The 18,087-nt window shown below is 35.8% G+C and overlaps 2 long non-coding RNA genes across 2 annotated transcripts; both read right to left on the reverse strand.

The window, feature by feature from the left end:
* Positions 1–8,270: 8,270 nt before the first annotated feature.
* On the reverse strand, positions 8,271–10,710 carry LOC131656829 (uncharacterized). The gene is made up of 2 exons (XR_009300316.1): positions 10,519–10,710; positions 8,271–8,581 (listed from the first exon to the last, which is right to left on the reverse strand). It is a non-coding gene; the product is annotated as an uncharacterized LOC131656829 (long non-coding RNA).
* A 2,960-nt stretch (positions 10,711–13,670) lies between these two features.
* LOC131656832 (uncharacterized) lies at positions 13,671–16,006 on the reverse strand. Its single transcript, XR_009300317.1, has 2 exons — positions 15,919–16,006; positions 13,671–13,981 (listed from the first exon to the last, which is right to left on the reverse strand). It is a non-coding gene; the product is annotated as an uncharacterized LOC131656832 (long non-coding RNA).
* Positions 16,007–18,087: the final 2,081 nt, after the last annotated feature.

An 18,087-nucleotide genomic window follows, 5' to 3' on the forward strand; every position in this document is an offset into this window, starting at 1 on the left:
AATGAAAGTAAATCTAATGATCTAAAAAGTTCATCCTTCTAGGTATTAATCGATCTTTTTGTGATTAGGCATAGGAGTGGTGATCACCATAGGAGTTTCGGGAGAGTTGAATTTGATTTCCCTGTTATCGATTAGATCTTGAATCTTATTCCTCAATGTCCATCAATTGTTTATGTACTGTCCAGGAATGTTGGAATGGTACGCGCACCTTGCATTGAGTTTATAGTAGGTGTTAGAATTCGTTGGCTATTGCCCTGAGCGTCTGGATCATATGAGTGAATTGATTATCGTGACTCAGTTGTCGTGATTCCATTATCGTGACTCAGTTGTCGTGACTTTGTTGTCGTGACTCAGTTGTCGTGATTCCATTATCGTGACTCAGTTGTCGTGACTTTGTTGTCGTGACTCAGTTGTCGTGATTCCATGATCGTGACTCAGTTGTCGTGACTTTGTTGTCGTGACTCAGTTGTCGGGATTCCATTATCGTGACTCAGTTGTCGTGACTTTGTTGTCGTGACTCAGTTGTCGGGATTCCATTATCGTGACTCAGTTGTCGTGATTCTATTATCGTGACTCAGTTGTCGTGATTCCATTATCGTGACTCAGTTGTCGTGATTCCCTTATCGTGACTCAGTTGTCGTGATTCCATTATCATGACTCAGTTGTCGTGATTTCATTATCGTGACTCAGTTGTCGTGATTCCATTATCGTGACTCGGTTGTCGTGATTCCATTATCGTGACTCGGTTGTCGTGATTCCATTATCGTGACTCGGTTGTCGTGATTCCTTTATCGTGACTCAGTTGTCGTGATTCCATTATCGTGACTCAGTTGTCGTGCCTTCGGTGTCGTGACTCAGTTGTCGTGATTTTTTCTAATTTGAGTGTCATGATTAAATCTTTAATCGCACGCTTCAACGGTCTACCATCCTTTACACCATAACCAGGATTGTTCGAATAATAAGCGCATCTCGCATTGTAATTGTACCCCAAGAATAGGAGTGCCTTCAATTCTTCTTGCCCCTTGGGTGAGTTCAGAATCAAAGTCTGGGATCGGGTATTCCGAGCCTGGAGGTGTTTGACTGATTGCTCGAAATCCATTTATGCTGAAGTAAACAACAAGAGAGGATGAGATACCTGTTGTGAGAAACCTGTTATGCGATGTTATGAATGCAAATGCAATATTTTCAAGGATCTTTAGGCATTTAGTTAGCAACATTAGAAAATGATTTGGTCGCGCCTTTGTCTGAAGAATTCTGAATTTTGTCTTTGAACGTCTTTCTTTGAGAATCAAGCTCACCATATCGAGTGGGTCATCGCCTCTGATTCGAGATACTTCTGAATTTGAAGGTACATGGCTAGAGGAAAATAAATCCTCTTGCCCCTTAATAGGTACTGTGTCTCTGAATTGGAAGGTATGCGGCCAGAGGAAAATAAATCCTCTTGCCCCTTGATAGGAATTCAGTCTTTGATAAGGGCACCTGAAATTGTGCGCCCTAAATTCCTAAGATCCTTGAAAGGGTTAGTTAATCATGTTATGCTTATGATGTCATGATGTCATGATGTTATGCGAATGCAGTTCATTAGGCATAGTGTGAGATAGTAAGGGCAAACACGTCCTTTTAACAAAACCTGCAAAGAACAAAGGTTAGTAGCAAACACAAACAAGTCACACAAGTCACACAATTTTTAGGCTTAAGGCTTGCATGGAGTCTGATCAGGTGTCCTTCCCAAGGGTATTTCTATGGATAAGGAGATTTCAGCAACGGGTTCTACAAGTTATCCAGAATTGTCAGCCCTTCTAAAGCACCCTCGGACATGATGCATTCGCACCATGCAATGATACTTTGAGAAAGAACCTATCTGAATTGTAGTATCGGGTAGCGACTAGTCCTTAACATTTGTCAAGGGTAGTCCCCCCACTACGTTCCTAAAGGCCAGGATGGGTTAAGGGTAACTAAAGGTCCTTGAGCTCCGGCGCACCCACAGACACATACATAGACCCCCCTCATTTGAGAAAGGTGTGCATATGCTATGGAGTCCTAACTCAAGCGTGAACTTCATATTGACTCATCTCCCACATATGTGAAAGAGGTCGCCATGACTATGCCACTCCTAATCTTAAGTGTTCTTGAATCCGGGAATAGGATTCGTCCATCAGTTAATTCCCAAAACGCCCCTGAAAAATAAAACAAACAAAGCAAACAATAGAAAACATTTAAGGTGAATCCTAAACTTTTAAGGTAACCCCTCTTAATCGAAATAATCCCCAGCAGAGTCGCCAGTTCTGTAATACGGTGAACTGACTTTTTATCGATCGAAATATCGCGGTAAGCAAGAGTCGCCACCGACTTTTATTTTATCCAAATAAGAAAGGCTAAAAGAACAGAAAAAACCTTTTTGAAAGAGATTGAGTTCGGGGGGTAATTTATGCAAAGGGAAGGTGTAAGGCACCCTTTGCATCCATGGTTTTCCATGGGCTCTTAATTGCTTTGCTTGCTCGTTTTCAGAAAAAAGTAGGTGAAAGAGATAGGGACTTTAGCTTGTGAATAAGCGTTGCCCTTTTGAAAAATTATGAGAAAGAATATAATAAAAAGGTTTGAGCATTGCAAGGCAATTAGGGGCAATTACCTTAAACTCAGATGATAGGTCTCTTTTTAGCCTTTCGGAATGAAAGGGTCAATCCTTGCCATAAGAGGGCAGGAAGCCTTTCGTTTGGAGGTTGAAGGGTCATCGAAATATCCTTTGCCATAAGACTGTCCCATGCCATAGAAGGGCAGGTAGTCTAAGGTAAGGATCAGAATAAGCCTTTTCGTAGGCAGCCAGAAGATACCTCAGCCTTTTTCCGTAGGCAACTTCCGAGGGTCGAGGTCATTTGTGTATCGAAGGCAGCATCATTTAGGGTCGTGACCTTTTGATCGAGGCAACATGGCTGAGGTATCTTCGAATTCGAGGGACGTGGCTTATTCTGCAAAAACACGAAGGCAACAGGCAACAAGGCAACAAGGCAACAAGGCAACAGAGGGGTTACCCCAAAGGGTGCGTGTGTGCAACAATCACGTGATTATATTCAGATATTTATCTTTTAATTAGTTATTCTAATTCAGTTTAAGGCTTGCACTCCCTAAGATTACTAACCACGCAGTTATAAAGTAATAAAGGGGAAGGGGACAATGAAACCAGCGGATCCCCAATGGGGTTTGACACAAGTAATAATAATAAAAGGCATAAAATAAAATGAGGTTTAGGGTTACCAATGACGTAGCTTTGGCAATTGACAAAGCCTGAAAAGGAGAAAGAAGAGGCAAAAAGCAGAGAGTGAGCGCATTATCAAGTTCGAGGGCAAACTTCACTAACCACAAAAGAAAATAGAATAATAAATTAAAAATAGAATAGAGAGAAAGTACTTAGCTTTGCCTGACAGGGTTGAGGGCAAGGGTTTGCCAGAAGCGTTGACTCTGACCATTGAGAACTGAAAGAAGAAACAACGAGGCGTGAGCGTATAGGCAGTTCATAGATATTTGAATTTAATCCTAATTTGTTAAGAAAACAAAATGAAATATAAATGATTATTTAAACTAAACACGAAATAATACTTAGCTTTCGGATTTGATCTGATATGGTTAGAGTCGGAGGTTGCCTCGGAGGTAAACCCTGAAACAAGGGCAAAGGCAAAATAATAGAAAGTGAATGCATGCACTGTTCAGAAATATAAGGGCAAACCCTAAATATCAAAAAGGCAAATAAAATAGACTTTAAATTAAAAGGGTGTACTTAACTTTGAATTTGATCAGGCGCACAGTCGGAAGATCTTTGAAGAGTCGACCCTGGAAAAAAAAGCATGAAAAAGGAAAGTTCATCAGTGTAGGGTATGTTCTCGTAAACTCTAATTAGGGCACAAATTAACCATGGTTAATAAAATAAAATCGAATTAATTAATTATTGGTTTTCAACCTAATTAACTAAATCGGTGAAAATAGGGTTTCGATTAAATGTCTAACCCTAATATTTATTCTTAATTAATTAATAAGAATATGTATAATCAATTAAACCATTAAACCAATAAATTAACTTAATTATTTAAATCAAATAAGAATTATCATTATCAATTAAACTAATTTAACAATTTAATTAGAAAATAAATATTTTCAAAAAAAAAAAAAAAAAGGCTTTTTATATATAAAAAGGAAATTTTAGAATAAGTTTGAATAAAAAAGGATATTTAAAACAAATTAATAAACAATAAGAGAATAATATTTGAATAAATAAAAAAAAATAAAAATTGGGAGACTTAGCTCATTGATCCCGTGAAGCAGCTTCAGGATAGACCATGGTGGACTGGCGTGTTCTGGAACGTTGGATTGATCTTGAATAGCGATCTGATGGTTGAGAGTGAGGGTGCAGCGTGGTGGCGTGGAGGTAATGCTCACAGGATCTGCAGTTGGAAATTTGCAAGAAAATAATGAAGAGGGTGGGAATAGATCCCACGTCTCTTCACTCCATAATGGACACGCCCTCAAACCACTACGGCATCGCTTGTTTCGCTGTTTAATGTATCACTCAAAAACAATACATAGAATAAATTATGTGAAGAATTTGAAAAAAACAATACGCGCCCAGGGACCTTCTTCCCCATCGCGTTTTCTGGAAAATAGGACAGGTTTTTGGCAACGGTTTTTCACCATGGCTATAGCACCTGCAAATGTCAAACTCATAACACAATCCAAATCAATCTTCCATAAATATTCAGATTCACTAAACGTTATCTTCTGAACACGGAAACGTCAATAATTTTGCCTAATTCAGTCCCTAGTTACGGTTCCTAATTGGGAGTTCTTGGAACCCTAACATGGCAATTCCATGTTCTTGTATCAAAACTCAAAATTAAAGATTCACAAACAATCAGAACAATCATACTAAGTAGAATATATGCTTGTTATCCATTAAGAACGTGCAAATTAATGAAATCGAAGTTTTGGATGTGAGACAAACCGAAAGGCTTTACGGTGAGTTTCTGGATGCTCTGGCCGAAGGTGACAACGACAATAGCTTCATACAACTCCCAGGAGTCGGTTGGGATGCTTCGTTTGGCCTAAAAACCCACGGAATTCTTGAGTCCACGTTTGATTCTTCTTGGATTTTTGAAGTTTGTATGAGTCCCTCTTGACTGCAGTCCTTATGAAAAATTCTCCCCTTCGCCTCAGAATGTGTTTAGGTACTTATAGAGGGTGCATTTAGGGTAACAAAATTGAAAGCAATCTTGTTGAATCTTGAGATTGAATTTTTGAGAAATTTGATTTGTAATTCTTACTAAACTTGGCCAATCTTTGATTCAATCACCTTTAATTCTAAATTGCACCAATTTTGAGTGATTATGAGGCATGATATCTGATTGGATTTGATTGGGGTTTAGATTCAAAACAAATTCTTTCATAAATCTTTGACTTTTCCTTAATTTTATTAATTTTTAAATGAATAAAAATTCTCATAAAATTAAGTAAAGCCAAATAATTTCGTGGCCAATGAATTGTAGACTCTCAATATCATGAGGGAGGAGATTGGGTCTTAAAACCATGGGCCCCTTTGCAAAAATATTGATTTTCTTTCACATTTTTCCCTCCAAAATAGTCCAACTTTGACAAAGCATATTTCTCTCAATTTTTGAGGTATGGAAGTGTTCTAGGACTTTTTAGAAACCTTAGAGAGTCCTCTAACCAATGCCTTTGGTCTCATGTCAAAATTATTTTCCATGCTCATTTTATGTCCTTTTGAAAAAATTGTCTTTTTGTTGACTTTTGAAAAGGACCTATATAAAGCCATATCTCTCAAACCATTGACCTATGAGCTTTGATTCTTGGACCATTAGATAGGGGAATGAATTCCCTTTAAAATGAGCTTTGGTGGGAATTTTTCTGATGAAGTATGAATATTTGGTGAATTTTCAAAGTTTGATTGACTTTTTCAGCTCATGCCCAAAATAGTAACTTTTGACTTTTGACTGTTCTGATCTTTCCTTGTATCATCATGATCAACCCTTGATCAAATGATGATTTTAGGGTTATGAGGATGTTGTTGACCAAATATCTTGAGCTTTGACTGTATTTTGACCACAGTTGACTTTTTAGGTCAACCAGTCGACTGTTGACTTTCTGAGCTTTTGAATGACCAGAACTTTGAGATAGGCTTTGGTACTTGTCATGGAAGTAATTTGAGCCATATGGGATGTCTTGGAGTCATTGATTCAGTGATTTTCCTTTGAAAGAACCAAACACTAGTTCAGAGCCTTTGTGTAGGGGAAAGTGTCTGGAAGCTTTGTGTGTTGATATGAATTTGTGTAAGAGAAATTGTGTGGGCAAATTTTGGGGTATGACACCTACTTTTTACATGACCAAAGGCATTATTCACCATAGATCTTGTGTTGAGTCTCCACAACAAAATGGGATAGTTGAACGCAAGCATCAACATATCCTCAATGTTGGTAGAGCTCTATTATTTCAATCCAAACTTCCTAAATCTTTCTGGTCATATGCCATCTCCTATGCTACATACATAATCAATAGAATCAACACTCCTCTTCTAAACCATCAGCCCCCTTGCCAAAAACTTTATAATACCCTCCCTGATGTCAATCGTATTAAAGTTTTTGGGTCTTTGTGCTTTACTTCCATACTATAAAACCCTCGAACCAAACTTTCTTGTAGAGCAAGAAAATCTCTATTTCTTGGTTACCAACTTGGTTTGAAAGGATTTGTGTTACTTGACCTTTCCACCAATGAGATCTTTATTTCTAGAAATGTAACATTCTATGAACATATTTTACCTTACCACTCTCCTCCTACTGATACTTCTCCATCCTGGGAATATTTTATTGATATTTCCAATTCTACTTTAAGCTCTAACCCTGTTACTTTACTTAGTACAGGTATCACTCATCCCTCTACCTCAACACAGATATTTCTCCACCCTCTACTTCTATTGATCAACTTACTTCCCCCAATACTGAAACCTTTTCTGATATTACTCAGAACCTCCATAACCCTGTACCTCTTCATTTCATGATGCCCTTTACCAATCATCCTCAGGTACACCTTATTCTATTTCTATTTCTCTATCTTATTCTAACCTTTCGTCTGCTTATCGCCATTACACATTTTCCACTACCACACACACTGAGTGTAACACACCATATTTTACATTTATTATTTTAATGGGAGTTTAAATTAATTTCTTGGATTATTGGTATTTTAATTGGACTTAAGTTGGAAATTGTGTAAAATAAGTTATTGGGCCAAGTTGTGGTTAGTAATGGAAGGGGTGTGATTGGTAGGCCCTATTACTAAAGTTATTTTGATTTATTTTCATAAAATAAGAAAAAAAAAGAAAGAAATTGGAAATTAGAAGAAGAAAACCTAAGAGGAAGAAGGAGAGAGCTCATGGACAAAGACCAATTTTCGTATTCATGGAGCAGCTCCCACAAATCATGTCATAACTCTCTGCTCGTAACTCCAAATCAGGTAATTCTTGAAGATTCGGATTCTACACGAAATTTCCTTTGATTTGATATATTAATTTGTGTCAGGGAGGTTTTTGACGAGGGAGATAAGTGAGTTTGAAGATGGGAGATTCTTGCTGAATTTGAGGAAGAAAGGGCTTACGGGTTTGATGAAGAAGAAGGGGAAAAGTCCAGACTCTTGGCTAAGGTAAGGGGGACTCTTCCGATTAACATATATTATCGAGTTATAGATAATAGGACTGATATAGGTATATTATTTCATGTCAATTGAGTCGAATGATAGAGTTTGGGTTTTGGGATGTTTGTTGATAATTATCTATTTCGATGAATCCAATGAATTGGTGTTGTATGATGTTTGATGAAGCATAATATATGTTATATGTGTGTATGATATATGTTGTGTGGTAGTTTTGTGGTGTTTGATCAACTTGAATCGATTTGGTCGAGGTTGAGGAATTTGAGATTCAGGCTCGTATGTTGTTATTTGCGATTGGGATCTCTGATCTGGTCAGTTCGCGCCGCATCCAATTGTTGGCGCCGCGAACTGCTTGGCAGAAAGTGTAACACCCCTTTTTATACCCCAAATATTTAACATATAATCAGAGAATAACATGCATATAATTCAAAAGGGCGTCACATTGATGCTTTTAGAAGAACTAAAAACCTAAAAAAAACTGACAGCATTTATCTACACAGCAAAATACTCCTGGTCATTTTAATAACACTCAATATCAAATCACACTTTAACCTGGATATGCATTCACAGCGGAAATATATGATACTCATGTGATTTATAATGATTCATGTCCCATACCATGATCATACATCGACTAGTAGTCTCAATTCAACATAAAACATAATCAAAAGGTTTGGCTTGTAAGCCTCTCAAAAGACATGTAACCAATAAATAAGTGCACCAGTCATAGCATAATACATACACAAACATAACATGAGTTCAATACACCTAGTCTACCCAGTGTTACATGACCAGAGCATCGACTCACTACCTAGTCTCCAATAACCAAGGAAGAACCACCGGCTAGGCACACGCAGCCACTAAACTCCAGAACCTGCATGTCGCCAAACGAGGGCAACATTAAAACAGAAGGGTGAGAATACAAACCATTATGAAGAAGTATAACAGAATATAATGGTTAAATCAACAATTCAAGTAGTTGGTCATACTATGTAAAACAGGATAGATAATAGTAATCAACACATATTCCACATATTATCGAGCATACAACAAGCTTAAATAGTATAATATTTCAATTCTACTATTATATTCTCCATTAAGTACACAATCATAATTCTCACATATTCACACATCTAATCAAATATGTATTCAAACTCCACTCGTTTCAATTATCAAACTCATACACATGTCAAAACTACATCAACTTCACATAATCAATTATCGCATAATTTTAATGTGACTCAATGCAAGATATGTGACGCTATGCATGTGGTACCGATTTGTGAACCCAAAGTTTCACCGCTTTCCGATTCAATATCTAGAATCCAAGCCACGCTTCCGATCCGGACAAGACCAAAGCCCAACAAACGTAAACATATAGTTTACCGCTTCCGATTCACTTTAGAATCTAAGCCTCGCTTATGTTTCAAAGCAAACCACCTTTGTTTCAAGGCATCCATGATATGAATGTATGTACAATGTTAATCAAACATATGCAATTAAGATCATCTCTACCATCTTAATATTTAGCATATCACAATAATTCACTCAATGAATTATCCACAATATTGTACACAACATTCTCATCACATAATCATTATTCACATATAAATAGTCAACACACAATTCCAATCCACTATTTCAATTAACACTATTAATTAATATAATCACATGCTATCTCTCAACTTATCAATTATATAGAATTTATTCATTTCCATGTTAAACTAATGATTCATCAAGATTTTATCATCTAGTTATTCATGAAATTAAATTTTTAAACCATAATAGATATATACTCCATTTATTATCTCTATTAGGAACCTATTTTTCTTTACCTAGAATTTAATTCCATTCATACACACATATTTATCAATTATTCTAATACATATATATATTCATCACATTTCATTCAATGTATGTAAAGTATTCACTTTTTCTTTTAATTGAATAGACCATGTACAGTAATGTTTCTACTACTAAATGGATTGGCTCACGTTTCTTTGTGGCCAATGTTACATCACTGCAGCATTTGTGTTCTTTCCATAGCATATATTATACTTCCCATTAATGAATTGTAATAATATTTCACATGTGTCTATCACCTAATTTCATTTATAAAAATATAATGGCTATTCACGTCGGAACTTGACCAAAGCTAAACAACAATAGCCAATGAACAGTAACAGTGGCTACATCTATTCCTAAGCATGCTGTCACGTTTTGGATGACCAATGGTACATCACAATAGCATGTTCATTCAATATAAGGTGTTGGTTCAATTTGCCATGTGACTAAAGCTAGCAATGAATGGTTTTTTCTAATCACTAAGTGTATTACTATTAGTTGCTGCTACCGATAAAGCATAATAGGTATTCACATGTGGACCTTTATTAAGCTAACATTACTAACCAAGTGGGTAAATAAAAAGGGGAGTCACTGAAATAAAACAGGGATGAAATAGGACACTTTTTATTTGATCCATCAAACAACTGTAGCGAAAATAAATAAAGGTTATACCCAGAACCCTTCTCTTATATATACGTTCAGTATCCGCTTTGCAACCATGCTATTCATTCACTAATTCATATAGTGACATCATGCGGTGCCATCCATCACTACCCCACCCTCATTTTCGTTTTCAAAAAAATATATGAACACAGGGTATTTGGAAACCAGTATGAAATCTTGTTTTCAAATCCAAACTTTCTACAGATTTCAATATACTAACAGAAATTAAAACACATACAATATGTCAATCTAACAATTACCCCATTATACTAACCCACAATGATTTGGGATTCTCCCCCTTACCTCTTGATTTCTCCTCCAAACCCTAGCTTTTGCCCCTTGTTGTTCTTCCCCTTTTCTTCTTCTCTTAGTCTCCTTTCTCCACTTTCTCTTCTCTTTAAAAAAAATTCAGCAAATGAAATGGTAACTCTCCTTCTCATAAAACCCTTACTAACTTAATAACTTATTATCTTAATGGGCTTAAGAAAAATAACACCCCCAAATTACTTCTACTTCTAATAAATAGGCCCAATAAATAATATGCTCCAACAAATAATATTATTATCCTTATTATTATATTCCAATTAATCCAATTAAATCCGACTTTTTCTCAAATAAGTAAAATTCAATAATAATATTATTTCTAATATTATTTCTCTACATACTCCACTTTATTAATTCTTCGATTAACCGAATAAATTCTAACTTCACTTAATAATTTGAACACGTTTCTCAATAACACCGACGATCCAATTAATTATCAAACTTCGTCCAAATTAAGTAAATAAATCCTTATTTAATTTAATTAGCCAAATAATAAAATTCGGGCTGTTACAACTCTCCCCCACTTAAAATATTTTCGTCCTCGAAAATTCAGTCGACACAACCATCTCAACACCAAAACCACATTCACTCTCTCTCTCTCTCGATTCATACTGATACCAAACGTTCTACACTTACGACCACACAAAGCTTCAAAAGATGTCATTCCAATATCTGAAGAAAATACCATGCAAACACAAAATCCATTCGATGCACAACTTAGCAAGTCTCTTCATCGAATAATCCATCTTCATCGGAATAAAACGAGCACATTTCGTCAACTATCCCCACTGACCCAACTCACTTCACAATTACTCGATGCCTCGCCAATCTCGAAACCAAATCCATAGAGATACTATCTCACTTCCACTTGAAAATAGATAACTGTTCCACCAAACAAAACAGTTCCTGACAAATCCAACTTAAATATACAATTCCGGCATATCCCTCTTCATATTTTACCACTACACATTTCCTCAAATCTCGATACATCATTAACACCATGATTAATACTCAAATCATTACGATGTTCCTCATCCAAAATTCTCTTTTTCCTTGATTAATTAATATCATCTTGTCAAAATATCACAAGTAGGCTTCAACATACCAACTTAACACACGAAGACTTCGCTTCACAACCAAACTCAACTCTTGTGATCACTCAACTCATCAAACCTTGATCCAAACAAACAATGCCTCTTACATTCCAAAACAAACACAGCGGCAAGAAACTCCAATACATACATCGAATAATTCCTCTTATGTACTTTAAGTTACCTTGAAGCATAAGCTATCACTTATCGATATCTGCATCAACACACCTCAACTCGAAATCCCATATCCAAGAAAATTCACTTCTTCCAACCAAAACTCACATTCAGAAAGCTTTACATAACCTTCTTATCTTTCAGCACCGATAGAACAATCCTTAAATGTTTAACATGATCATCGTCGCTCTTAGAATTAAATATCCTCAAGAAACATTACCTCATAGAACCTTCCTTCTTCTTACTCGACAAACAGGGTAACTCTACGACTATACCCTCAGACAATGAACCTCTTCTCAAACGATTCCTCAAATATACTCTTCAACTTCTCCTTAGTTGCTTTACACGCTACTAAGTTAGTAAGACAAGTTTATCTCGTTCAATACGATATCGTCTCCTATTGACAATAGATTAAGGGTGATCAAGTCCTCAATTTGTCAATAGACAATCGAAAATCATAATGAAACATAAACTACCGTTACTAAACTATAATAGTGTTCCTTCAAAACTCTCACTCGAAATCACTTAAAACACCAAGATTCATAATCTCCCCTTAAAGTTACAATTACTTGATTCAACTCCAAACAGTTCATACCAATTTCTCATCAAATGGGTCTAGCGGAAAACAAACTAATTTAATCCCAAAATCTCTACCAAGATGCTCAACGGATAATTCAAACACGTAAAGGAAATAGAAACAAAGTCACAACAGTTGTATCAATAACTACACTTCCATGCATAACAGATAAAACATGAATCCAATCTTATAGCACAATCCAAAAATGAAATAATGCGTTGCACCATTATCAATAATAAAGCACGTACCTCAGATTAACTTATCCTTAGAAGTAGTCTCAGCACCAGGCAACGCAAATGCTTTTCCTTTCGCTTGATCCTTCCCTGGCTTATCGCACATGGCACAATTGTGTCCTTGCTCACCACAACTGTAGCAAATCCTACTCGAATCAACTCCACAATCAACAGTTTTGTGACCCGTCTCGCCACACCTGTAGCACTTAATCAGAGTAGAAGCTCCTCCCCCACTTGGCTTCTTACCAAGACCAGATTGTTCCCTCATGTCATCATACGATTTCTCACGGAACTGTTCTTCTCCTCGTTTCAACTGTAGAAACCTCACTTCTTTCTTTCCACGCACATCTTCTGGAAAATAGTTTCCCAAAAATTCATCGCGGAAAAGAGTCCAAGTAACTTCAATACCTTCTATTTCAAATCTCCGTACAGTATTACTCCACCAAACGTCAGCTTCTTTTGTCAGCATGTGAGTACCAAACTGTACCTTCTGTACATCAGTACAACTCACGACTTGAAAGATCTTCTCAATCTCTCTCATCCATGCACACGCTTTGTCCGGTCCATACCCTCCTTCAAAGATCGGCGGGTTGCACCTTTGAAAGTCTCCAAAAGCACGTAACTCATCCTTTCCTCCATAACCGACATTCTCTTGCGGCGCTTGTCCAATCGCACCAGTCCACCTCATCATTGCCTTAACATTAATGTCAACATTCCTTCCTGTAGCCATCGTCCTAAACAACCAAACAACCAGACAAAACAGTATCGATCGTGTCAGATACACGAATCAAATACAACAGGATAAAAGACATTAATAACCTTGACCAACTGGTCGACCATGCTCTGATACCACTAATGTAACACCCCTTTTTATACCCCAAATATTTAACATATAATCAGAGAATAACATGCATATAATTCAAAAGGGCGTCACATTGATGCTTTTAGAAGAACTAAAAACCTAAAAAAAACTGACAGCATTTATCTACACAGCAAAATACTCCTGGTCATTTTAATAACACTCAATATCAAATCACACTTTAACCTGGATATGCATTCACAGCGGAAATATATGATACTCATGTGATTTATAATGATTCATGTCCCATACCATGATCATACATCGACTAGTAGTCTCAATTCAACATAAAACATAATCAAAAGGTTTGGCTTGTAAGCCTCTCAAAAGACATGTAACCAATAAATAAGTGCACCAGTCATAGCATAATACATACACAAACATAACATGAGTTCAATACACCTAGTCTACCCAGTGTTACATGACCAGAGCATCGACTCACTACCTAGTCTCCAATAACCAAGGAAGAACCACCGGCTAGGCACACGCAGCCACTAAACTCCAGAACCTGCATGTCGCCAAACGAGGGCAACATTAAAACAGAAGGGTGAGAATACGAACCATTATGAAGAAGTATAACAGAATATAATGGTTAAATCAACAATTCAAGTAGTTGGTCATACTATGTAAAACAGGATAGATAATAGTAATAAACACATATTCCACATATTATCGAGCATACAACAAGCTTAAATAGTATAATATTTCAATTCTACTATTATATTCTCCATTAAGTACACAATCATAATTCTCACATATTCACACATCTAATCAAATATGTATTCAAACTCCACTCGTTTCAATTATCAAACTCATACACATATCAAAACTACATCAACTTCACATAATCAATTATCGCATAATTTTAATGTGACTCAATGCAAGATATGTGACGCTATGCATGTGGTACCGATTTGTGAACCCAAAGTTTCACCGCTTTCCGATTCAATATCTAGAATCCAAGCCACGCTTCCGATCCGGACAAGACCAAAGCCCAACAAACGTAAACATATAGTTTACCGCTTCCGATTCACTTTAGAATCTAAGCCTCGCTTATGTTTCAAAGCAAACCACCTTTGTTTCAAGGCATCCATGATATGAATGTATGTACAATGTTAATCAAACATAGGCAATTAAGATCATCTCTACCATCTTAATATTTAGCATATCACAATAATTCACTCAATGAATTATCCACAATATTGTACACAACATTCTCATCACATAATCATTATTCACATATAAATAGTCAACACACAATTCCAATCCACTATTTCAATTAACACTATTAATTAATATAATCACATGCTATCTCTCAACTTATCAATTATATAGAATTTATTCATTTCCATGTTAAACTAATGATTCATCAAGATTTTATCATCTAGTTATTCATGAAATTAAATTTTTAAACCATAATAGATATATACTCCATTTATTATCTCTATTAGGAACCTATTTTTCTTTACCTAGAATTTAATTCCATTCATACACACATATTTATCAATTATTCTAATACATATATATATTCATCACATTTCATTCAATGTATGTAAAGTATTCACTTTTTCTTTTAATTGAATAGACCATGTACAGTAATGTTTCTACTACTAAATGGATTGGCTCACGTTTCTTTGTGGCCAATGTTACATCACTGCAGCATTTGTGTTCTTTCCATAGCATATATTATACTTCCCATTAATGAATTGTAATAATATTTCACATGTGTCTATCACCTAATTTCATTTATAAAAATATAATGGCTATTCACGTCGGAACTTGACCAAAGCTAAACAACAATAGCCAATGAACAGTAACAGTGGCTACATCTATTCCTAAGCATGCTATCACGTTTTGGATGACCAATGGTACATCACAATAGCATGTTCATTCAATATAAGGTGTTGGTTCAATTTGCCATGTGACTAAAGCTAGCAATGAATGGTTTTTTCTAATCACTAAGTGTATTACTATTAGTTGCTGCTACCGATAAAGCATAATAGGTATTCACATGTGGACCTTTATTAAGCTAACATTACTAACCAAGTGGGTAAATAAAAAGGGGAGTCACTGAAATAAAACAGGGATGAAATAGGACACTTTTTATTTGATCCATCAAACAACTGTAGCGAAAATAAATAAAGGTTATACCCAGAACCCTTCTCTTATATATACGTTCAGTATCCGCTTTGCAACCATGCTATTCATTCACTAATTCATATAGTGACATCATGCGGTGCCATCCATCACTACCCCACCCTCATTTTCGTTTTCAAAAAAATATATGAACACAGGGTATTTGGAAACCAGTATGAAATCTTGTTTTCAAATCCAAACTTTCTACAGATTTCAATATACTAACAGAAATTAAAACACATACAATATGTCAATCTAACAATTACCCCATTATACTAACCCACAATGATTTGGGATTCTCCCCCTTACCTCTTGATTTCTCCTCCAAACCCTAGCTTTTGCCCCTTGTTGTTCTTCTCCTTTTCTTCTTCTCTTAGTCTCCTTTCTCCACTTTCTCTTCTCTTTAAAAAAAATTCAGCAAATGAAATGGTAACTCTCCTTCTCATAAAACCCTTACTAACTTAATAACTTATTATCTTAATGGGCTTAAGAAAAATAACACCCCCAAATTACTTCTACTTCTAATAAATAGGCCCAATAAATAATATGCTCCAACAAATAATATTATTATCCTTATTATTATATTCCAATTAACCCAATTAAATCCGACTTTTTCTCAAATAAGTAAAATTCAATAATAATATTATTTCTAATATTATTTCTCTACATACTCCACTTTATTAATTCTTCGATTAACCGAATAAATTCTAACTTCACTTAATAATTTGAACACGTTTCTCAATAACACCGACGATCCAATTAATTATCAAACTTCGTCCAAATTAAGTAAATAAATCCTTATTTAATTTAATTAGCCAAATAATAAAATTCGGGCTGTTACAACTCTCCCCCACTTAAAATATTTTCGTCCTCGAAAATTCAGTCGACACAACCATCTCAACACCAAAACCACATTCACTCTCTCTCTCTCTCGATTCATACTGATACCAAACGTTCTACACTTACGACCACACAAAGCTTCAAAAGATGTCATTCCAATATCTGAAGAAAATACCATGCAAACACAAAATCCATTCGATGCACAACTTAGCAAGTCTCTTCATCGAATAATCCATCTTCATCGGAATAAAACGAGCACATTTCGTCAACTATCCCCACTGACCCAACTCACTTCACAATTACTCGATGCCTCGCCAATCTCGAAACCAAATCCATAGAGATACTATCTCACTTCCACTCGAAAATAGATAACTGTTCCACCAAACAAAACAGTTCCTGACAAATCCAACTTAAATATACAATTCCGGCATATCCCTCTTCATATTTTACCACTACACATTTCCTCAAATCTCGATACATCATTAACACCATGATTAATACTCAAATCATTACGATGTTCCTCATCCAAAATTCTCTTTTTCCTTGATTAATTAATATCATCTTGTCAAAATATCACAAGTAGGCTTCAACATACCAACTTAACACACGAAGACTTCGCTTCACAACCAAACTCAACTCTTGTGATCACTCAACTCATCAAACCTTGATCCAAACAAACAATGCCTCTTACATTCCAAAACAAACACAGCGGCAAGAAACTCCAATACATACATCGAATAATTCCTCTTATGTACTTTAAGTTACCTTGAAGCATAAGCTATCACTTATCGATATCTGCATCAACACACCTCAACTCGAAATCCCATATCCAAGAAAATTCACTTCTTCCAACCAAAACTCACATTCAGAAAGCTTTACATAACCTTCTTATCTTTCAGCACCGATAGAACAATCCTTAAATGTTTAACATGATCATCGTCGCTCTTAGAATTAAATATCCTCAAGAAACATTACCTCATAGAACCTTCCTTCTTCTTACTCGACAAACAGGGTAACTCTACGACTATACCCTCAGACAATGAACCTCTTCTCAAACGATTCCTCAAATATACTCTTCAACTTCTCCTTAGTTGCTTTACACGCTACTAAGTTAGTAAGACAAGTTTATCTCGTTCAATACGATATCGTCTCCTATTGACAATAGATTAAGGGTGATCAAGTCCTCAATTTGTCAATAGACAATCGAAAATCATAATGAAACATAAACTACCGTTACTAAACTATAATAGTGTTCCTTCAAAACTCTCACTCGAAATCACTTAAAACACCAAGATTCATAATCTCCCCTTAAAGTTACAATTACTTGATTCAACTCCAAACAGTTCATACCAATTTCTCATCAAATGGGTCTAGCGGAAAACAAACTAATTTAATCCCAAAATCTCTACCAAGATGCTCAACGGATAATTCAAACACGTAAAGGAAATAGAAACAAAGTCACAACAGTTGTATCAATAACTACACTTCCATGCATAACAGATAAAACATGAATCCAATCTTATAGCACAATCCAAAAATGAAATAATGCGTTGCACCATTATCAATAATAAAGCACGTACCTCAGATTAACTTATCCTTAGAAGTAGTCTCAGCACCAGGCAACGCAAATGCTTTTCC

Source organism: Vicia villosa, linkage group LG3 (assembly GCF_029867415.1).
Source record: "Vicia villosa cultivar HV-30 ecotype Madison, WI linkage group LG3, Vvil1.0, whole genome shotgun sequence".
Classification (NCBI taxonomy): Eukaryota; Viridiplantae; Streptophyta; class Magnoliopsida; order Fabales; family Fabaceae; genus Vicia; species Vicia villosa.